Raw genomic sequence first — 23,693 nt, 5'->3', positions numbered from 1 at the left:
GTTATTTGCTTCACATATTTCTTTAAATGGCCTCATTTTAAAAAGAAAAGCACAAATATATATTTCTGGAAGAAAAACTTTGTATCCAAGGAAAAATGGACAATCAGCAAAATTTCCTTATAAAACTAGCAACACAAATACAGTCAAAGAAAACAGACACAGTGTTGCTCAGTCTAACAGTATCTAGTTCTTGTTGCAGGCTCTAAGCCCAGCCCTGTACTTGCCTGTTCTTGAACTTGCACTCTCTCTTTTTCAGGGAGATTAGCAGGTGATAAAGGAGTCAAATCATATTAGCACTGTCTCTGCTGGAGGTAATGGGAGTCTTTGGAGGGGTGAAAAGAAGACATGTTCTAGCTATCCAATGGGTCCCTGAATTACTCCAGATCACGGAGTGGTCCTCAAATCATGTTTATCAGTCTGTGTTCCTCCTTGGGAAATACAATAAGTGCTTTGCACTTGAACTGATGCACCAACCAGCCCAGTGAAATGCACATTCATGTTTTTCAGATAAACATCGACGGATAAAATATGATCGAGAGAATTTCCAAGGGATGCCCTACAAACAGCAACACTCTTATACCAAAAATAATACAGCAAATGCTTACTGAGAGCTTGCAATGCTCCAGCCCTTGCTCTAAGCATTTTATGCATATCAACTCCTTTAATCTGCCTACCTACCCGTTAATATTATACCCATTTTATGGATGAGGAAGCTGAGGTCCAGAGAGTAGAAATACTTTCCCATGATCATATGGCTCAATAAGTGGCAGACATGGGATTCAAATGGAGTCTGGCTCCAGTCAACTAGCTCAACCAAAACCTCCAGGAAGCAGATCTCTGGGCAAGCTACTAAGAGTCTCCAAGCCTCAGTTTCCTTATTTGCCAAATGGAGCAGCAGGTGGCCAGGTGTCCTTCGAGGGCCTGTTTGGCTCTGGGCCTGTGACGCAGAGGTCCAGGGGAGCTGAGAGTTACAGCCTGTATTGGAAGCCCTGGGCCAGATGGCAGGTGGAGCTGGGGTACATGGTCAGTGGGTCTCTGTTTCTGGCACCCACGTTGGCCTTCTTAGTACCCCCAACCTGGGCAGCATAAGCCACCAGTCAGGATGCCCCTCCTCTGGATGGAAATCTAAGCTCTGAGACCAGAGACTGGAGAATAACAGGAGCTAATTATTTCATCAGATCAAGTCATCAGTAGGTCGATTTTTGATGAATTCCCCTGGCTCCGACTTCCCTTGGCCTTGTGCCAGCCTCGCTCCGGATGCTGAAGAAATCAATTAAAAATGACACAAGGAATTCTGCCTCCATTTTTTTTTCTTCCTTCTTGGTAAAAGACTCAAAGTGGATGAACTGAGGGAGGATCTGGCAAACCCGTGTAGCAGCAGCGGACCGACATTCTGTCCATCCCACGGACACCACCTCTCATCCCACCAGCTTGTTGCAAGGTCCCTTCAGCTCCTTCTCTTTGTCCTGTGACTTCTCACACACCTTCTTCCCAGCCAGAACGACATCTCTGGAAATGCCTAATGAACCGAGCATTCAGAAATATCACTCCTGCTCTGGATTTACCTGATGATCCGTGGAGGAGCAGGTCTCAAGGTGAGTGATTACCACAGACCCTGCATACCACAACTTTGGAGAAACACCCGGGACCTCACCCAGGCCAGTCCAGAAAAGACCCAGATGGCTGCTTTCCTCTGAGGATCCCCAAATCCAACACAAGTGGCTGAGAGGGGCTTGGGAACGATCAAGCAGCTGAGGGGGCGGAAGAGGAAGAAGTAGCCAGAAGCAGAATGAGGCACTGACCAGATGGGAGAACTTTCACGGAAGGTGGGGACAAAGGAAATTGTGGGATGTGCAGAGATGTGTCGTGTGCTGGGGCCAGAGCCCCTGCAACAGACTGGGGGACCCTCCTAAGTGGTCCAGAAAGCCCAGCCACTTATGTCTTCCTTCCTTTACACATATTTAGTTAGGGCCTAGCATGTGTGAGGCACAGTGTTAGGTGGTAGGATAATCCTGCCTGGATTATAACAGCCTTCTAACTGGTGTCCCTGCCGCCACCCTCACCTTCTTCCATCGAGCAATCAGAAGGATCCTGTTAAAAGTAAGAAGCTGTCTTCCTCTTGGGTACCTCCCAGCCGCCCTCCCTGCCCTGTTACTGGGAACTGACCATATCCCTCTATTGCTTTCCTGAGGAGCCACAGCTCCGTGGCTCTCTCCAAGTTCCAGCAAATGTTCCCTGCTATCCTCAGCCCCAGGGACCTGTGTTACTCATTTTCTTACATTCTGCTCACACCATTTTTGGAGGGCACTGTTTCCTGCAGGACTGATACAGCAAGCAGACAACACAGCTGGGATTTGCACCCAGATGTTCTGACCCCAGAGCCCTCTTTTGACTATGCTCACACAGGAAATGATGAATGATACAAGAGGCTGAGGCTAAATGTGTTGTGCAACAGGAAAAAGGAGGAGGAAACTGCTGACCTGGGGGCAGTCAGGGAGGGCTGCCTGGAGGAGTCATTACAGAGTCAAGTTTGAGAAGCCAACCTGGAACAAAGTTCTGAGAACCTGAAGAAGGGGTTGGAGGACAGCATGCTTTAGGCAGAGTGGGAGAGGTGGAAACGTGTGGTCCCAAACTTCACAAGCCCAGGAGTTGTCTAGACAGAGGATGACACAAGCACATCTGTTAAATCTTACACTCCCCCTGGCGTCTCCCCTTCTTCCTGGCCACAGGCTTTTTCTAGCCTTCTCTCTTCCTCTCCAGGGCTCTCAAAGTAAGGATGGGAGCTCCTGTAACTTATAGGCCACAGACGCTCCCTGTCTCCCCTACCCACGTCCAGGGAGTCTGGTGGCTCTCCACGCCTGTTCTTGGAATTTTAGCCGGAGGCAGAGAACCAAGCCAGCTCTCAAGCGCAGGACAGGGGACAACAAAAGGGTCCGTCAGAGAAAGGAGGGGAAGATCAAGTTTCAAGACAAAAGCTCAGGATCTGGAAAGGAAATTAGGGCATAAAGAGAAGGGCTTAAGTACGCAATAGCCCGCTTAACTATTCACTCAACAAGAAATTCTCGAAGGCCCACTATGTGCCAGGCATAGTTCTTGGCACTGCTGATCAAACAGTGAAAAAAAAAAGGTCCTTGCCCTCATGGCGCTGAGATCCTAAGGAGTCAAAAGCTGGGGTTGAAGGACTCCAGCTAAAGGTGAGAGGGGTCAGAAAACAGGGTTGTACCCTGTGGCAAACCACAGGTGAAGTGTTAGACTGGGGCCATAAATTATAGTTAGAGAGCAAAGAAAGTTTGGAAATAAGATATCTGAAATCGTGGGAAGCTGAGCATCACAAGGTTTTGCATATCAAGTGAGGGAGCATTTGAGAGGCCAGATAGTTCATACGCTTAAATATCTGGGCATCTCCTACAATCCAGGTAGTGTTTCATGACCAGAGAAAAAAACCAGACACAGATTTGTCCTCATGGAGCTGACAAAGAGAGTAGAGAAAGGCAAGCAGACAGACTGGTAAGTGCTAGGGGGAAAATGCAGTAGGGACCACGCTAGAGAAGGGGTCTAGATGGCCTGGGTTCAAATCTTGGCTCCATACTAACTAGCTGTTAGGCTAGTAACTTAATCTCTTCTGGCCTCAATGTTTTCATCTATAAAGTGGCACCAATTATAGCACTGATAGAGTTGTGAGGATGAAATGACTTAATACTACTCATGAAGCCTTTATAACAGAGCTATATCCAGTAAGCGCCTAATAAATGTTGGCTAGTGCTATTGTTGGGTTTGGACCACCCAGCATTCTCTCCATTTACTTTCTATACGGTAACAGTGCCCAGCTTTCATTTGGGGATCCTCTTCACCCTGATGCTTGGTCATTAAGGCTCAAATTAGACCCCAACTCCAGTGCTCCAAGGCTAGACTTTGGGACCCAGACTTGAGCCAATCAGGGCCTTCCAATCTCCCTGCCTCAGTGATTGGCCAATCAGAGTAAGCCAGGCGCTTTGGCTTAATTAGGAAGAGGCACCTATTCTAACCGGCTAACTCATTCTATGTCTTCCCAATATGAGGAGGAAGGAAGACTCTGATGTCACATCTTGCCTCATGTGGAGTTGGAATGAAGCCAACACACAGGAGAGAACAGAGCCGCAGAATGGAACGTACGTGTATCTTGACAATATTTGAGACCTGGATCCAGCTAAGCCTGAATATCAAATGATTTACCTCTGGGTTCTTTGTTCCTTTCTTTGCACCAATAGATTCTTCTATGTCCTTTTATGATTTTCAACTAGTTTGAGCTGTTTTCTTTCTTTTTAGATCAACGTTCTCAACATTTGGACTCTTTAGGGACATGAATCAAATTCTCTTTTTTTCCTTAGGTCACTCCGAGTTGCTTTCTCTGTCGCTTGCAATTGAATGAGCCTGAATGGTAGAGGAAGCTGGGGGCAGAGTGTTGACTCAGGTGGCATCCCAGCTACCTTCTGCCTCTATGTTTAGAGATCTGACAACACAGCCTGGGCCTGTGCCCAACTCTCGGACTTATCGAAGGCAAACTTCCCTCATCCTTATTTGTCAACTGATAAAAGAAAGGTGGGTTGGAAAAGCAGAAGGCACGTGGGCGTGGGAGTCATGAATTCTGGTCCTGATTTGGCCTCAGTTTCCTCATCTGCCAAGAAAAGCAGACTATTCTGTGGGCGCGGCCTTGAAGTTTGGGACGGGTGGAGTCTGACAAGTGGAGAGGGCGCCTTCCCTGGCCTCCCTCCCAGAAGCAGGCCTCCCTCTGAGTCCCGGCCTCGATCCCAGGTTTGTTTTCTTCAGAACACTCAGGACAGCTCGCAATTCCTTTACGCACTCCTCCGTTTGGGCTTTTATTTTGTGGGAGGTCATCTTTCCTACTGGAAGCTCCACATGAGTAGGGGCTGTTTCTTTCTAACTCCACAGCCCCAGTCCCTGGCACAGCCTGGGTCCCAATTCTTCCAAGTAGCCAACAAATATTGACTGAGCACCTACTATGCACAGGCCCTATTCTACGTGTTTGGGATCCAGAAATGACAAGCTTTCGTGAATCAGACACCCAAATAAGCTACAGGCATATGAGGTTCAGATGAGTCCTAAGATGACGATGCAGGAGAGGGAGGTTGGAAGCACTAGTGGGGGGAAGGCTATGATTTTTAAATGGGGGGGGTTGCAAAGACCTCTCTGGAAGATGACATTGGGGCAGGGTCCTGAAGGAGGTAAAGGAATGGGCCTTGTGGATATTAAGGGGAACAGAGTTCCAGGCACAGGGAAAAGCAAATGTCCTGAGGTAGGAACACGTTTGGGCGTTGGAGGATCAAAGTGGGTAAGTATGGCTGCAGTTGAGTGAGGGGAAGGCTAATATTTAGAGTTAGAGGGGGACCTGGAGGGTTCCAGCCCACGAGTGCTGAGATTGGATATAGGTTTTAACAGGATCCTTCTGCCTGTGCATGGAGAACAGACTGTAGGGTGTGAGGGTGGATGCAGGGGGGCCGGTGAGATAACTGCCACTGAAAGTGCTTGGACCACCACAGGGGCAGTGAGGAGTGAGATTCTGGATGGTGTGGAATGAATGAATGAAGGGAAGACCGGCACACACCCAGTGCTCCAGTTACTATTTCAGTATAACAATTTACCCCCAAACTTGGGGGAATAAAATCTTTTTTTTTTTTTTTTTTTTTAATGCACAGGGACCCGTGATCAGGAATTCAAACAGGATGCAGCAGCAGGAATGGGCTGGTCTCTGCTTTATAATGTCTGAGGCCACAGCTAAAAAGACTCAAGAACTGGGGACTGAATCCTCTGGTGGCTGCTGCTGGCAGTCCACGGGGACCTCAGGGACCTCTCCATGTGGCCTGGGCTTCCTCACAGCATGGCGGCGTCTGATTTCTTACATGGCATCTCAGGGCTCCAAAAGCAAGCATCCCAGCTAGCAAGGCATTGCTGCCCCTCTTTTCCCACTTAGACTCAGATGTTCCCCCAGCATTGCTTTTACCCCATTCTACTGGTTTCGAGCAATTCGCAAGCCAGGCCAGATTCAAGGAAGAGACAGGGACCCCACCTCTCAACGGAGGAGTGCCCAGGTCACACTGGAGGTGAGGAGGTGGGGTATCTTGTGGCCATTGTGGAAACAGAGTGGGCCCTGCTAAGTCTCGGGAGCCTGGGCACGGCCGGGGGTGAGAGCCTGTGGGCCTCTCCCCAGCACACATCACCCCTTCCAGGTAGTGAAACTCCATCTGCATCATATTCAATCTGTCTGCATCTGCTACACTTCGGAATTTGTGCCAACATCCATTTCAAAGATCCCCGAGCCTCAGGAAGCCTGGGGTGACCTGAAGCCTGCTTAGACCCCACTCCTTCTTCTCACACAACTCAAAGGGGGCTGGTGCAGAGGGCTCTGAAGGGAGCAGAAGAGGCAAAGAGAAAGGCTCACCCTGGATGTGAAAGCATCAGGTTCCCTCCTTACTTCGGAGAACAGAGTTTACCCATTAGATGGGAATTGAAAACCTTTCTTTATTCTCATTTAAAAAAATGAAAAACAACACCACAAAACTTCCTCTTTCTTGTTAAGTAGAAAGGAAACCACCTAATGAAGCCACACAGAAGTGAATAATCTAATTTGGGGGAACCAACTGGCCCTAACTTCCGTCAGTCCCTCCCTGCTGATGTGAGAAATGCTACCCTTTGGCCCTGTGAGCTCAGGGTTGCTGTGCCATGGAAGCCGCCCAGGAGGGGAGCCTAAAGTGGTCTGTGGTGGGAGACTAAACTGAGGGGTGACAGGCCGCGGCCCCAGCGCGAGGTTTGGGACGCACAGTAACAATGCCTGGCTGGGCACGAGAGGAGCAGAGTAGCTCCCAAGCTGCCAGAACTCAGCCGGAGACAGTGCAGCTTCTCCGCCTCGCCCAGAATCAACTGCTGGAACTTTATGGGCAGCTCCCAGGAAGCTCCCGGTGGCAGGGGCTTCTGGTGTGAAGCCAACAGTCGGCTCCGCTCCAAAACGGGGGACATGACCAATCTTTGCCCTGGGCTCTCCATCCGTACGTCAGGGTCTCGGTTCTCCATGGCACCTGTCCTCTCATTTGTGCGAGAATTATCTTTCAGTTCACTCCCTTTCCTATTTCAGTACTTTATTGACAAAGGAAGGTTTCTCCCTCCATGGGGAACGAGGACCACTTGCCCTAAACTAGGGTTTCTCAACTTGGGCACTACTGTCATTGGGGCCGTGTCATTCTTCACTGTGCAGGTCACTCTGCCTACCGTCGGATGTTCACTAGCATCCCTGGCCTCTACCCCTTCGGTGCGAGTAGCACCCACACCCATCAGTGACAATCATAAATGTCTCCAGACATTGCCACATGTCCCCCGGGGGACAAAATACCCCCCATGTGAAAATTACTGCCATAAATGGATAGCAACACTAAGAAACAAACGCGCAGTGACCTTGTGGTTCAATCCTTGCTTGCCAAGGGTACTGAGCCTTTTCTTACAAGCGGAGCAGGCCCCCTTGGAGACAACGGAGGAGGGGTTAGTGGGACTCCCTCCTTGATGTCAGAGGGCTCTAAAGAGAGCAGAAAAGGGACTGACCTGCTCCTTGAGCTGCAACGTCATTTATAACCTGTACATGGACCCCTAGCATGGGATCACTGGGTCCCACCCACTGAGAACCACTCCTTGATCCAGACAATGGAAGGAGTTATGGGAGCCCAGCAGGCTGGCCCAAGCCCTGGGCTCATAAGACATCTGGATGTTGTTTGGTCATCTTTGGAGAGAGACACCTGTGTGCTGTGGCCTTTGTCTAAAGCAGGGACACAAACTCAAATGCTTACAAGGCCAAGTAGGAGAATTAAGTGGGCAATGTGGCCTGGATTTAGGGGACCGAAGGAGGGGTTGGTGGGTGGGAGCTGGACCACACTGGAGATGCCGTTTCCAAAGTGAAAACATTCAACACATTTTAAACACTGAACAGGCTAAATAAGGCCCCTATGTGTGATCTTTTCTGAGTACCTGCTCTGTGCCAGGCGCTGTGTGGGATGCTGGTTAACAACAGAGGACTTGAGGCACGCCTCTGTCAGCAAGGAACTGACACACTGGTGAGAAGACAGATAATTAATGAATAAAGATGAATTTCAGATTTTCTTAAGAGCTTTGAAGGAAATTGTCAGGTGACAGGACAGAGAATAAATTGGCGAAGGCCTCTAGGAGGAGGTGATGCTTGACCTGAGGCCAGAAAGTGGGTGAGAAGCCAGTCTTGGGAAAAATACTTTCTAAGCAAAGGAAGAAGCAAGTGCAAAGGCCCTGTGGGGGGAATGAACTTGGCCCATCTGAAGAACAGATGCCCAGCAGGGCAAGAGCAGGGAGGAGTGGCAGCCTGGCATAGGTGAGGCTGGACATCACCTTCCCCCAGCCCACGCCTGCCAGGTGGGCCACACCCGCTACACTTCCTGGGTGTTTAGAGGAAATTGGAATCGGATACAGAAATTCCCATGTCTGTTCTTTGTTTTTTTGTCTCGGCTGTGAACAAAAGCTTCCCTGGCAGCCAGTTACAAAGTGATTTCTGCGAAAGGCCTTTGGCCAAAAGCAATAAAGTCAGACCTGAACAGAGTCATTATTCACGCCTAACTGTGGGCTGGTTCTTATTGTAGACTGCCTCCGCCAGGACTGGCAACTCCAGTCACACCCCACCTCCCCAGTTTAAACCCCACACTTTCTCAGCACTGTTTCCCCCCATAGAACAAGTATTTATGTTACCATTTATGTTACCAGAGATCGTAGTTTCCTTCAAGAAGAACATAAAAGGGATAAAAGGCTATTTTGGCTGGCCAGTATGAATAATCCAATTATTTCTTACTTTCCACCCAACTCACAGCCCTGTGCTCCATCCTCACCCATCATGGCCCTGCTATTAGCAGATAGCTTCTCATTAGCTCACCTGGGAAACGGTCCGACGCTCACAATTATGTGAGAAGCTTGGACTCATGGGTGGGGGGAGGGAGTCTGAAGCTACTTTTACCAAATAACCCGCTAAATTTAGAGATCCTAGTCGAGAGAATTTGGAATGACAGGTCCATTGCCAACCCTGGCATGCTGTGCAATTTAATAAGCAGCTGGAAGTAGACTGTCAAGTAGGAGGGAAGCCGTGGGTCAGAGGTGCTCTTTGAGCTCGCATCACCGTGTCCAACCGGCAGTCTCACCACAGCTGAGGGACTCACTGGATGTCGCCCGGTGTACTGTGTATAGGTGTACAGTGGCTAGAAGAGAGGGAGTGAGAGCTGGGTTGCTGGTGACCACGGCGGGGTGGGCTCTGGGGAGGTGGAACATACCCACACTGCAGGCAGTTCCCTCAGAACCATGCACCTGCTCCCTTCTAGGTGTCAGCCCAAACTACCCCCGTCTTTGGGGTGACAATGCTGAGAGGCATGGTAGTGATTCTAGGAGTTGGCTTTGCCCCATAAACTGAAGAGAGATCCAAGACCCCAACAGTGCCCTGCATTATGGAGCCCGTCCTGGAAGAACTGCCACCCAGACCTGGGCTTTCTGCTTATACTCGACTTTAAACCATTCATTCATTCATCCACTCATTCATTTAAAAATGTTCACTGCTCATCTTGGGGCACAGTCACTTATTCCGAGGTTTCTAATTTTTCATCTTTGCAGCATCTGGCCTCCTCCTTTGGACAACAGCACCCCCGATTTCAAGGATTCTCTCTCCCCTGCCAAGATCCCCTACTCTATGCTGTTATGTGGCCAAGGGGCGCTCATATGACCAAAGGTGGCTAATCAGACTCTCTCACTGCACCCGACTCTCAAATGGAGTGTCCAGGACAGAAGGAAAAATCAGGAGTGCGTTTGTCCCATTGGAATCCCTCCTCCAGGAGGCTGCCAGCAACTCCTGCTCTGAGGTCCCTAGGACTTTCTAAGCTAAAGCCTTAAGAAGGCCTGGGAGCTTTCATTTCTGCAGTTTTAGAAGTCAGGCCACCCTGAGACCCCAATACAGTGAGGAAGCCCAAGCAGCTGTGGGAAGAGGCCATGTGGAGAATACAGCCACTGAGCTCATAGTCCCAACTGAGCCGCCATCTGTGAGCAGCGCTAGTGGTCAGCCATCGGAGTGGAGCCATTTGGACCCTCCAGCTGATGTCCCATGAAGCAGAACGCCCTGGCAACCCACAGAATCACTGGAAATAAACTGTTGTTGCTTTAATCCACCGAGTTGGGGGTGCTGTGCCGCATGGCAGAAACACAACCGAAGAACCCCGACACTGATTACAGCCCATTCCTCCAACTGGAATGCCGCAAACCACCTATGATGGGTCAGGATTTGTGGTCTTCTGGGCTGATGGCTTTAATCAAATGACCACTTAGAAGAGAACATCATTCATTCATTCTTTCAATCATTGATTCAAACAGCCACCAAGTCAAGCACTGACGGTACAACGATGCATAAGCCTAAGGACCTCCTATTCTAGCAGGGCCATTACACACAGTGCCTCAGTTTCCTCAAATAATAGGCCCTGAACTAACAGGAACTAATACCAGGAAATAATAGGCCTGGCTTCAAAGGGCTGTTGTGATGATTAAATGCTTGGCAACAAATAAAGTCAATGATATTAGACTTTTTTTTTTTAATTTATTGGGGTGACAACTGTTAGTAAAATTACATAGATTTCAGGTGTACAATTCTGTATTACATGTGTGTCTATAAATCCCATTGTGTGTTCACCACCCGGAGTCAGTTCTCCTTCCATCACCATATAGTTGATCCCCTTTACCCTCATCTCCCACCCCCCGCCCCCCTTACCCTCTGGTAACCACTAAACTGTTGTCTGTGTCTATGGGTTTTTGTTTCTCATTTGTTTGTCTTGTTCTTTTGTTGTTTTTGGTTTATATACCACATATCAGTGAAATCATATGGTTCTCTGCTTTTTCTGTGACTTACTTCGCTTAGCGTTATAATCTCAAGATCCATCCATGCTGTCACAAATGTTCCTATATCATCTTTTCTTACCGCCGAATAGTATTCCATTGTGTATATATACCACAACTTCTTTATCCATTCATCTATCAAAGGACATTTTGGTTGTTTCCATGTCTTGGCCACCGTAAATAAAACTGCAATGAACATTGGAGCACACGTGTCTTTATGTATAAATGTTTTCAGATTTTTTGGGTAGATACCCAGGAGAGGGATTGCTGGGTCATATGGTAATTCTATTCGTAATTTTTTGAGGAAACTCCACACTGCCTTCCATAGCGGCTGCACCAGTCTGCATTCCCACAAACAGTGTATGAGGGTTCCTTTTTCTCCACAGCCTCTCCAACACTTGTTACTATTTGTCTTGTTGGTGATAGCCATTCTAACTGGGGTGAGGTGATATCTCATTGTGGTTTTTATTTGCTATTTCTGTGATGATTAGTGATGTTGAGCATTTTTTCATATGTGTACTTGCCATTTGTACGTCCTCTTTGGAGAAATGTCTCTTCAGGTCCTCTGCCCATTTTTCAATTGGGTTGTTTGTTTTTTTTGTTGTTGAGTTTCATGATTTCCTTATATATTTTGGATATTAGCCCTTTATCGGAGGCACTGTTTGCAAAAAACTTCTCCCATTCAGTTGGTTGCCTCTTTATTTTGTCGATGGTTTCTTTTGCTGTGCAGAAGCTTTTAAGTTTCATATAGTCCCATTCGTTTATTTTAGCTTTTACTTCCATTGCCTTTGGAGTCAAATTCATAAAATGCTCTTTGAACCCAAGGTCCATAAGTTTAGTACCTGTGTTTTCTTCTATGCAGTTTATCGTGTCAGGTCTTATGCTTAAAGTCTTTGATCCATTTTGAATTAATTTTGGTACATGGTGACAGATAGCAGTCCAGTTTCATTTTTTTGCACGTGGCTATCCAATTCTCCCAGCACCATTTATTGAAGAGGCTGTCTTTCCTCCATTGTATGTTTTTAGCTTCTTTGTCAAAAGTTATCTGTCCACATTTATGTGGTTTTATTTCTGCGTTCTCAATTCTATTCCATTGTTCTATGTGTCTGTTTTTCTGCCAATACCATGCTGTTTTGATTATTGTAGTCCTGTAGTACAAGCTAAAGTCAGGGAGTGTGATACCTCCAGTATTGTTCTTTTTTCTTAAGATTGCTTTGGCTATTTGGGGTCTTTTGTGGTTCCAAACAAATCTGATGATTTTTTGTACTATTTCTTTAAAAAATGCCATTGGGATTTTGATGGGGATTGCATTAAATCTGTATATTGCTTTGGGTAATATGGCCATTTTAACTATGTTGATTCTTCCAATCCATGAGCATGGAATGTCTTTCCATTTCTTTGTGTCTTCTTCAATTTCAAAAATGTCTTATAGTTTTCAGCATATAAGTCCTTCACATCCTTGGTTAAGTTTACTCCTAGGTATTTTATTCTTTTTGCTGTAATTGCAAAAGGAATTGTTTTTTGTATTTCTTTTTCTGAGATTTCATTGTTAGTATATAGGAATGCAATGGACTTTTGTACGTTGATTTTGTAGCCAGCAACTTTACTGTATTTGTTGATTGTTTCTAATAGCTTTTTGGTGGAGTCTTTAGGGTTTTCTATATATAGCATCATGTCATCTGCAAAGAGTGATAATTTAACTTCTTCATTCCCAATTTAGAGGCCTTTTATTTCTTTCTCTTGCCTGATTGCTCTGGCAAGGACTTCCAACACTATGTTGAAAACCAGAGGTGATAGGGGACAGCCCTGTCGTGTTCCTGAACGAAGAGCAAAGGGCTTCAGTTTTTCACCGTTAATTATGAGATTAGCTGAGGGTCTGTCATATATGGCCTTTATTATGTTAAGGTATTTTCCTTCTATACCGATTTTATTAAGTGTTTTAATCATAAATGGATGTTATATCTTGAGAATCTGACAACTTTTAAAAATGTTCAAAACAGTGTGTAAGTCAAAACATTTTTTTGTGAGCCGAATACAGGCCCTCATTAGCCAGCCTGTGATGTCCTATTCTAACAGGATGACAAAGCAAGGAGAGACTTCTGTGTACCTCACTTTCCTCTTCTGTAAGGTGGCCATTAGAATATCCCTATGCTATAGACTGTTTCCCGAAAATTCATGTCGAAAGGTTTCATGTAGAAACCTAATCCTCAGTGTGAGGGTATTTGGAGGGGTGTCTTTGGGGGTGATTAGGTCAGGAGGGGGAGCCCTCACGAACGGGATTAGTGCCCTTATAAGAGAGGCCCTAAGATGGCTCCCTTGCCCCTTCTGCCATGTGAAGACACAGTGAAGGAGACGGGAAGCAGGCTCTTACAACACACAGATGCTGCTGGTACCTTGATCTTGGACTTCCCAGCCCCCAGAACGGTGAGGAAGAAGTCTCTGGTATTCTACTGCAGCAGCCTGAACAGATGAAGATGCCTGCGTTACAGAACACTACTACACATCACCTGAGCTGGCACTCAGTACAGTGCCGGGCATATAGATGTTGCTCAGTAAATGTGAGCTGTTAGGAGTAGGGGTTGGAGAGAGAGGTGGGAAAGCCCAGTCTCCTGCACTGCAATAGCTCCTTTCAACAGGGGACGATTGGAGGGGAGGGGGAGTCTGGGGGCACATGCAGAAATGTTCACCCCAAGATCCCTCATGAGAATGTCATGCCACTGATCTCACAAATTCTCAAAAAAATTAAAAATAGATCTACCACATGATCCAGCAATTCCACTTCTGGGTATGTATCCAAAGGAAACAAAACCAGAATCTAGAAGACAGATCTGCACCCCCATGTTCATTGCAGCATCATTCACAATAGCCAAGACATGGAAACTAAGAGTCCGTTGATCAATGAATGGATCAAGATGTGATAAACACACACACACACACACAAATATTCTTCGGCTACGAAAAGGAAGGGAATCCTACAATTTGCAACAACATGTACGGACATTGAGGACATTATGCGTAGTGAAATAAGTCAGACAGAGAAAGACAAATACTGTCTGATCTCACTCACATCAGAAGCTCCTGTGAGTATCCCCATCGTACAGAAGCTGGATCTGACGGTCAGAGAGGTTCAGTGCGTGACTTGCCCAGCTCCACCCAGCTACTGAGCGGCCAGGCTGGGATTTGAACCAGGAAGTTTGGTTTGCTGGTTCTCGAGTCCAAGCCCTTAACCATTCTGGTACACTGACTTTCAGAGATGTCTCTTATGTCCAGGCTTCTATACTTTCTCCATCTCCTGCCCAGTGGAAGTCACCGATACCTAGAATATTCCAGGAACTCATAACCCCATTCACTGGAGAGGCTGGTCCAAGCTAACTACGTGGGTTTGTTTCACTGGCTGGACTAGGGCATTTTAGGACCATGTCCACAAGGACGGTGATGAACAGAAAGAGGAGCTTGGGGACAAATGCGACAGAAACTGTGCCCCAGCCAAAGGTCACTCCTTGGTTGACAGGACCCCAATTTTGTTCAGGAGGTGGACCTTCCCCAGCTCTGGCAACAAACCAGCATTAGCCTAAGCCTGTGGTTCTCTGAGTGAAGTCACCCCCCCGCCACACACACACAAAAGGGTGTTCTCAGGAATTTGGGAGGAGGTTTTGGTTGTCACAATGCCTGAGGGGTACTTCTGGCATCTAGTGGGGGTGCAGGGATGTTGGATAATTTGCAACTCTCCACACAGTGAATAATCGCCCCATTTCCAGCACGACCTTCTAATGTCCCACAGACGTTCAGGCAGGTGAAAAAGCTTTTACCTGACCTTAGAAATCAACTCCATTTCACATATAAACACAAAATCTGTTCTGTATGCTTCTACTCAACCCTGAATTTTCTGGGAACGCGATCACTCAATAAACTGAGGGAAGACTGTTGTTTCATTTGGAAATTTTGGTAAATTGTTCACTATTTTGGAAAATCACATTGCCGATGGCCATACCACTTGTATTTGAGCTGCCAAAACCACACGTCCAAATCCCACAGTGTGTGTAGCTGTCAGATTTACGTGATTCTACACTAGCGTGAACACCTGACCCCGTCATTATGTCTTCTAATATAGTTGTGCCTGAGCATGTATATGCTGCAATACATATGTTTAATTATAAACTGCTTCCCTTTTAGCTTTCCTTTGAATTAAAGTCAGGGTGTTTTACTGATTAAAAAAATATGTGTAGATAAGTTATATTATCTAGGAATTTATTTCAGGTAAACCTGGCAAAATTATTTGCTATAAGAAGAGGGTGTCTAATCTGCTAATTTTGGGAACCACCAAGCTAAGTCAAACATGAAAAGCCCATTTCGCTTTAGGAGTGTTTGGTTTAGAATTAAGCACAAAACCCAACTCTGGGCCAACGAGGCATAATAAAGCAAAGTGTGCTGGGGTGGCATGCTCTTGGAAGGAGTCCTAGCCTATTCTTTATTCTTACTTTGCATGGTGATGTGATGCCTGGGGCTGTGGCAGTGATCTTGAGATTATGAAGCAACAAAGTCAAAGACATGCTGAGGACAGAAGAACTGAGCATAGGAAGATCCTGGGTCCTTAATGACTTTACTGTACTGACAAACTGGCCCCTGGACTCTTCTGCTTTGGACTCTTGCTATGTGAGAATTAAACGTTTCTACTATGTAAGCCATTCTCAGCCAGGAATTCTATTACCTGCAGTGAAAACATCTTGATTCCCACTCAAATGATTAGGACTCCAAGCCACTAAGAACTCTAGTCGGCTTTCCCGTTCTCTTAAACATTCGACACGTAGCCTGCATTCAGAGGTCTGTGGACAGTGTCTACCTCCAGAGCAGGCCATGAACACAGCTTCTGGATGATTTGATTTTCATCAGAGCGTGAGCATCTCCCGAACTTCTGTGGGCTAACAGTTTTGTAAATTTCTTTTCAAAAAGCTCCCCTTTCCTGGCCACGGATGTGGGTCAAGTCCCCCACGGGGACCCTGACCGGGAGCCAATAAGAAAGGCTGCTGGCAACATTCTTCCCCTAACACATCTGGCTTCCACCTGGTCAAACACATCTTGGGTAACGTTCCGGTCCCCGGGGATGGTCCTGCCCATCAATTTACACACACAAGACTTGCTCGTAACGACTCTGAGTTTGGGATAGAATTGACCCACGTTTCAAGCAGGGCCCAGGTGTGCAAAGCCGTGGGCCAGGACTTGTGTTTCAGAATTCTATTAAGAGACGATGGAGAATTCAAAACAGCGGTACTCTCTGGTTAGGAAGAATTCCACGAAGTCTGGGCTGGAGGAGGTGGTCTGAAGACTATGCCAACAGCTGTTCTACCAAGGAGGCATCGTGCTGCGTGCAAGGCCCAAGATGCTGTGTGACCTGCAGCAATTTCCCAAGGGCATCTGTTGCAGAGTGATGCTGATTTACTTCTGCCTGCTGATCACTCATCAATGAGGACAACGGGAGGCTCAGCCTGAGCCTCTGGGAGTGTCTCAGGTGTGTTATAAAGAGGTGAACATATGGGATGGGCTAAAAATATTCATCAAATAGATGTATCATGGGCTGGGGGGGCGCAGGGAGCAGGGAAGGAGGGACAAAACCATGCCAAAGAACAAAATACAATCTCCCAGGATGATTGTGTCCAGTCCCATGGCTTAAAATAATATGGAAGCGCTGATGACTCCCAAATTTAGGTTGCCAGGTCCAACCAGCTCCAGACCTGGGTATCCAGCACCCTCTGAGTTATCAGACACCCAGCTTGAGTGTCATCTCAAACCCAACATTTCCACAGCTAGATTCTGGATCCTCCCACCGTGCCCCAAACCTTCTCTCCCAGTCTTCCCTATTTAGGAATCACCTGGCTGCTCAGTCATCTTTGACTCCTAGTCACTAAAGATATTTGCTGGGGGGGGGGGGGGGCTGTCCCGCACTGTTAGGATGTTTAGCAGCATCCCTGGCTTCTATCCACTGATGACAGCCAGTAGCACTTCCTTCCCCAGTTGAGACAAGCAAACATGCCTCTAGATATTGCTAAATGTCCCCGGGTTAGGGTGGGAGGGCAAAGTCACCTTAAGGGAAAACCACAGCACTTTCCCTCATTCTGAATATTCATTCCCCCAGCAAGTTCTGCTGGTTTTGCCATTTCACTCCATCGCCGTGGGTACCATCACCATCCAGGTCAATATAAGCTCCTCATTCTTATGTCCCAGCATCCACTTGCAAAACACTCTTTCAGGGTAGCCACTGAGATCTTTTTAGCACACAAATCATGTCGTCCCTAACTTAAAACTCTCCAATGATTTTCCATTTCATTTGAAATAAAATCTAAGTTTTCTACCATGGCCGGCATTTCTTACCACAGACCTCATCTCCCCTCCTCCCTTCTTATTCACTACCCTCCACCCCGCTGGACTTCTATTTGCACTTTGAACAGATGTGTCGGACAGGTCACTCCTCTCCACCTCCAGGCCTTTGCACTGGCTGTTCCCTCTACCTGGAATGCTGTTCCTCCAGATCTTCCCAAGGTCAGCTCCTTCTCAAATCTTAGGTCACAGCTCAAAGATCACATCCTCAAAGAGGCCTCCCCTGACCACTTGCCAAAATTTGTCCCCCACCCCACACCATTATGATGGAAAATGCAGTCATTTTCCATCATAACAATTTTTAGTTTGTTTCCACCGACGAGCTTGTCACGTCCCAAAAAGCCTCCTTTGTGGCTTTGTTTGCTTGTGTATCATCACTTTTCCCCTTTGGAATGTAAGTTCCATGAAAGCAGGGGTGTCTCTTGTTCATTTAACACAGGGCCTGGCACGCAGCAGCAGCTCACACACTTGTGCAATGACACAGGAGAGGAATGCCAGCTTATAGTGTAGCAGTTTCTCCGACACCCGTACATCCCTGATCTCCTTTAGCGCTTCTCCCCTGCCTTCCAGCAGCCCTTGCCTCAGACAGGAAGATGAGAGACGCACACTCCAGGGCCCTCTTTCCCAGACCTCACTGCAGATGCAGAACACACCATGGCCCTCTGGTTCACTCCCCAGCATCCAGGGCCCTCCCTGGGAGTTTGAGTCAGGAGGGTCTGGACTTTGCATTTTTAAAACAAATGCCTTCAGGTGATTTTCATGGTGGAAGGTTGGGCAAACACTGCCCCTGGCTACCAGAAAGCACAGAATCAAGGCCAGGCTGCATATTTCAGACACCATGGCAGCAAAGTCAGGCCTCCAATGCCTGTTGACCCCAATGGAGAGGGAGGGAAAGTTGCCCACTCAGCGGCTGTTTCCATGGTCCCCACCTCAACCAAAATGGAGACAGGCCTATCTGACTATCATCTCTCAAATTAGTACCCCACCCCCATCATAGGCTATTTGCCTCCCTAGTAACCAGGCGCCCTTTCACTGGGATTCCCCACTTGTGTTCTCCAGGGCTTTGAGGTCCAGGGAGTCTGCCCCCAGCTCCAGGGTGGGGCCTAGGAGCCTGGCCCAAACCTATTGTTGAGGACTCATTTTCTTGGCCAGTGATTGGTTTGGAGTGAGCACATGACATAAAATAGTCCAATCAGAGGACGCGTGGGGCTGGGGTGAGCAGTGCCAGAAAATAGGCTTGTTCTTTCCTGTGGGGCTTAAACCAGAGAGGACAGCTCTTCAGCAGCCAGCTCCACTCCTCAATTATAGTAACAGCCAATGTTTACTGAGGGCTTGCCTATGTCAGATACAGTGCTAAGCACTTGACGCTGACGCTCTCATTTCATCATGAAATGAACCAGGAGATAGGTGCTCCGATCATCATCTGCTGGATGAGAACACTGGGCACAGAAAGGTTAAGTAACACTCCCCAGATCCCACTGCTGGGCAGGTAGCCAGGCCGTCTGGTTCTCTGAACCACAGTGCCAGAGCCTGCCCACCTCTCGGAGCTGGAGAGAGAAACCAGCCCCGTGGAAGAAAGAGCGGAGCTGGAGAAGAACTGATTCTCATGACAAAGTCTGAGCCCTGACTCCAGCTGTACCTGAAACTAGAGTTACCCACAGAGGTGGGTGAAGGCTGCTTTCCCTTTGCACAAACTGCTGGGTCTATAACCCTACTGCCCAACTGCGGCCAGCCCAGTGCCTCTTCCCCTTTTGGTTCCAAGTGAGGCCCAGTTTTCTAGAAACCACCGCAATTAGGCAGTCATGCCATTTATCAGTATGCCAATTAATTATAATGATCGTAATGATCTTCCAAATTAGGGAGCGCCTTGAATCCGGACCAGGGGCATTGCAGATTTCCCATCAAGACCCAACATAAGGAAGCCTAGGGAAAGCAGGCCTGGATGAGACCTCCTTCGCCTGCACGTTAGCATGGAGAGGCTCCACCTTCCATGTCCACTGGGCGCACAGGGCCCAGGCCTGAAACAAAGTGCCCTGGACACCAGGGTCACCCCTGCAGGAGGCACAGGTCCATGCAACTCCATCACCGACCACCAGAGGGCTGCACCTCCAGGAGAATTTTTAACTCTCCTGCCTGTGCTTTCAGTGGGTGCAAACCATCTTAGACTTCATGAAAGTCATCTTAGACTTCATGACTTTTTCTGGCAGCCACATTGGATATTTCCTTTTGCATCTTGACTAGGGGTGAGTGTGTGTATACTCACGGGGAGAAGAAAACGTCGCCAGGCAATCACATTTTCCTCAGGGCATTTCTCCCGCCCCCCCTACCCTTGGCCCCAAACAAAATACACACCCGAGATGTCCCCCGAACAGCCGAGAGTTTTGGAGAGAAGTGGGAATTACTGAAGGACTTCTGCCTTTCAAAGTTTCATTGTCTAAATATGTTTTCTCCTGTTGCACATCTGTTTCTTCTACATTTGGAAAAAAGGCCAAGGTCATGGAGAGAGGAGAGTGCAGTGGGTCAGAATGAACTCTGGAGCCCCAGGGCCTGTTGAATTCCGGCTCTACCACTGATGAGCTACCACTGACGAGCCTCTCCGTGCCTCAGTTTCCCCATCTTTGATGGCAATCAAAGGACATGCCTCACTGGGTTTTGTGTGGCTTAAATGAATTATTACACATAAGGGCTTAGAACAGTCATTGCCCACAACACTCCATCAGTGTTATCTATTATCTAGACTAAGCCCTTTCTTTTAACTGCAAGCTGATTAGCAAAGCGGATAGTTTTCTGAGTGACAGGCTTTTGGTCTCTTTCTAAGGGGGTGAAGTCTAACAACAGATTTGACAAAGGGGGATATTCCCCATCTGCCTAACTCAGGACCAGAAGCTGTCCCCTTGAGACAGGTCCAAACAGGTGCACCAAACATATCCGGGGAAAGGAAGAGGGAAATGTTATCCCCAAATCCAAGGGTGCACTTTACACATCAGGGAGTGCATTTGCACGTCAGCTAGGTCCATGGGATGGTAGTTGAACGGAGCCATTAGGTGGGGGACACACGTGTGTATGAACGCATGCGCACACACACAGTGTCAGACACAGCCACACTGTCCTGCTCCAAGCTCAGCATTTTTATAATCAACTCATCATTCAACCCTGAAGTTTGAAAACCTAACATGTTATTAGGGTTTTAGAAAAAGCCGTAAGTTCAAACAAAAAAACCCAATAAATATACCCCAAGCCCAAAGTCCAAACCCACATTGACCTCAGTGGGCAGTTAGACCAACATCATACATTTATGTACAGCAACTCGGCCCAAGGAAGGAAGACCCTTCATGTGCAAATGTCCAATGTGCCAACAGCCAAACCCGCCACCATCACCCTTCGAGCTGCTTATTTGAACACTAAATTACACACTCAGGCTGTTTTGATGAGATTCTTCTTCTCCATGATGTGGGATAAGCAAAGCTGGGAGAACCTCTCTTACAAGGTGAGTGGTCTTCAGCCTGTCCTGCCCACCCCCTTCCTATAGGTAATGAATGGCTTTAATTTAATTAGAACCCTTCAGTGGTTCTGTAATGGGTAGTGGAGATGCACTAAGAAATCCCCTTCACTATTAACTACGAGAGGAGAGTAACTCTTCCTGCTCCAGGGAGAGACACCAGGAGTCCTCCAGGGAAAACCCGTCTCACCTGATTCTCTGTGTCCTTTCCCCCTCCCCCCCAACCTGCTCCGAGCAGCTTCCCTTCTCTGCCCCAAAGGAGGGGGACCACACTGTGGGAGAGAGGCAGGGGACAGATGGAGAGGCTAGAGGGCAGGTGTCCCTACACACACAGATGTGCAAATACCCAGATTCAAACGTAAGCTGAATGTAATTACTTGGTTAATTAAATATTGACTTTTAACTAAAAAAAAGTGATTAAAACAAGCTGCAGGAAAGACTGTCCACAGAGGAGAGGGGGCAGGGAATGAGTCAGAACTTTGAGGAAGGGGGATATTAAAACGAAGGTCTGTGCTCCCCTACTGTGTGCAGGCACCTACCTCGTGCCAGGGGGAGTGACCTTCAGGATCTGGGCAGGTAGGGGATTGAAGACAGAGGTCATTGTGTCAAACTAGGATTTGTGGGTGTCTCCTACTTTTTTCCACCCTACACCGCATCGCTTTCCCAGTGGACCCAGAGCTTCCGGGGCTCAAGAACTAGATACCGTTCATCGAGCATCCCTGGAACACGACGCAGTACCTGGCACCTCGAGGGACTCCATTAATGCTGGTAGAACGAATGAATGAACTACTACAAAGAATGCTTTTTTAAAAAGTGCACTCTTAGAAATCGCTGCCAAACTTCTGAAACCCTCAGAAGCACCAGGAGGGGAGTATCCCACTATGAGGCTTTGAGAACTGGTTCTGATCCAGCCTGGGAGGAAGTCTGCCTTTTCAATCCTATTTGCCCTTTTGGTGTCTTCGAGTTCCCCGTCACTCCGAAGCTCCGGTCCACCGCTTTCCCAAGTCCTGCGCGGACAAGCCCCACGTGGTCTGGCTCCTTAGGTCGGTTGGGTCTAAACTCAAAGGGGTCACGGAGGCCATACCCCGGCGGTCAGCGGGCCCAGACGCGCTTTCCCCGGAGCCTCCAGGGCTCCGCGTGGCGGGTCCGCAGGTCAGGGGTGCGCGGTGGGAAGTACACAGCCCGTCAGTGGGGTCAAACGGAGCCTCCCTCCTGCCCGATGGGTCTCACCTCCGCGCGCTGCGCTGGGGCCGGAGCCGGGCGGTCCGGACCGGCCCCGGTTCACCTGGGGGGCGCTCGCCGCCACGCTCACCACCCGGCAGGCTCCGGCCACGGAGCCCCTGCCCCGCCCACCTGGCCCCGGCACTCCACTCACCGGAGCGCACGGCCCTGGCTGCCTCACCCGGTGCGGGGCGCCGACGCCTCTACCGCAGCCCTGCCGGGCCGCGGAGCGCAGGGAACTCCGCGCCGCCGCCGCCGCCGCTGCTGCTGCCGCCGCTGCCGCTGCCGCTGCATCCCCGGCGAGTGCGGCTGCAGCTCCTCCTCCTCTCCCTCCGCCTCCTCCCGCCTCTCCGCCCAGCGGCTCCGCCGCCGCCGCCGCCGCCCTCGGCCCCCGCCCCGGCGCGCCGCCCTCGCCAAAGTCCGGGTCCGCGCCCCGCCCGGGTCAGTCTTACATCGCCCCAGCCGGCCAGCCGCGCTGCCAGAGCCAGGCCCTCGGCACGGCTGGGCCTGGCCCCCCGCCTGCCCGCCCGCCGCCGGCCTCCGCGCGGAGGGAGGCGAGCGCGCGCCGAAGCGGGGAGCGCCAACCTGGGAGCCGCGGGCGCCGGAGACCCCGCCGCGGTGTCCCCCGCGCCCCCGGCGCGCGAGCCCTTTACCTCTGGCAGGAGGGACGCGCGTTCCGGGCGGCCGGCCCTGCTGCCCTCGGCGCGCTGCCCTCGCCCCGAAGTTCGGCCCCGGACTAGGCAACAGCGGAGAGCTGGGGTCCCGGCCGCTCTCCGCCTCCCAAAGCCGCGGGGCCGGGCTGGCCGCGCTCCCGGCGCTGAGCGCGCACCCTCACCGGGACCCAGACACACTCACCCGACACACTCGCTCCCGCTCGCCTTCGGCGGAGAGTTGAAACAGCTGTGGGATTCGCCCAGGAGCTGGAGATGAGGGAGGGACGCGAGCCAGAGCCGTGCGTGCGAATGTGTGTGTGCAACACACACGGGGGGCATGTCTAATAAATCAATTACTGCAACAAAGTCAGGAGGACCATTGATCAGGTCCTCTTGGCTGGAAACGAAGAGAATCCTTGCCTCTTTTCCGCTTTCTTTTTCTGACTCGGAGCTGGAAGGAACTAAGTGTTCCGCGGAGCTTGCGACAGCCCCGGCCCGGCGCTCCCGTCGTAATGACACGTTAATAAATGTTTTCTTTTATCTGCTTTCACAAGGGCTCGCCTGAGTCTGCAAACACCGGCTGCCTTTGCTGAAAGCCCCGCGCTGCTCTCTTAACTACACACACTTGCCTTTGGAGAAGTCGGCTGGAGCGGGGCTCGCAGCTAGATCGCGGGTGAACTGCCCACGCGCCGGGGAAGCTCCCAGGGACGTTAACTGGAGCTTAAGTAAAAATATCTGGTTGCCCAGAAATGGTCCGAGAATAGGAAAGAAAGAAGAAACGGGCTTCCTCCGAAAGGGGAGGAATTCGACTCAAGGTGGTGCTGTCTACCGCGGTTTCTACGGTCCCTAAAGCCACAGAACAGGCCGGAGGGGCTGGGGCGAATAGGGGTATGCATGAGCCGGCAGAGATCCAATTAGTGGCTGCAGCGACACAGCTGAGATGCTAAGGGGAACAGACCTTGCGGTAGATAAGTGACTGGTAGGCAGTAGTAACTTATTTAAACCTAATAACAATCTTACAAGGT

General features: G+C 49.2%; 1 protein-coding gene across 4 annotated transcripts in view; it reads right to left on the bottom strand.

Annotated features, from left to right (window-relative positions):
* Nucleotides 1-23,424, bottom strand: part of SULF2 (sulfatase 2) — a 112,371-nt gene extending 88,947 nt beyond the window's left edge. The window contains exon 1 of one of the 4 annotated variants that reach the window (XM_033095464.1): nt 22,871-23,424. The gene's annotated coding sequence lies outside the window, so the exon portion shown is untranslated. Of the gene's footprint in view, nt 1-22,169; nt 22,313-22,668 lie in introns of those variants that run through there. The other 3 variants (XM_033095466.1, XM_033095468.1, XM_033095465.1) reach the window with 3 other exon arrangements.
* Between the last annotated feature and the right edge of the window lie 269 nt (nt 23,425-23,693).

Source organism: Rhinolophus ferrumequinum, chromosome 23, assembly GCF_004115265.2.
Source record: "Rhinolophus ferrumequinum isolate MPI-CBG mRhiFer1 chromosome 23, mRhiFer1_v1.p, whole genome shotgun sequence".
In the NCBI taxonomy this organism is placed as follows: Eukaryota; Metazoa; Chordata; class Mammalia; order Chiroptera; family Rhinolophidae; genus Rhinolophus; species Rhinolophus ferrumequinum.
The sequence above is the reverse complement of the archived record's forward strand: the minus strand, read 5'-3'. Positions and strand labels throughout refer to the sequence as shown.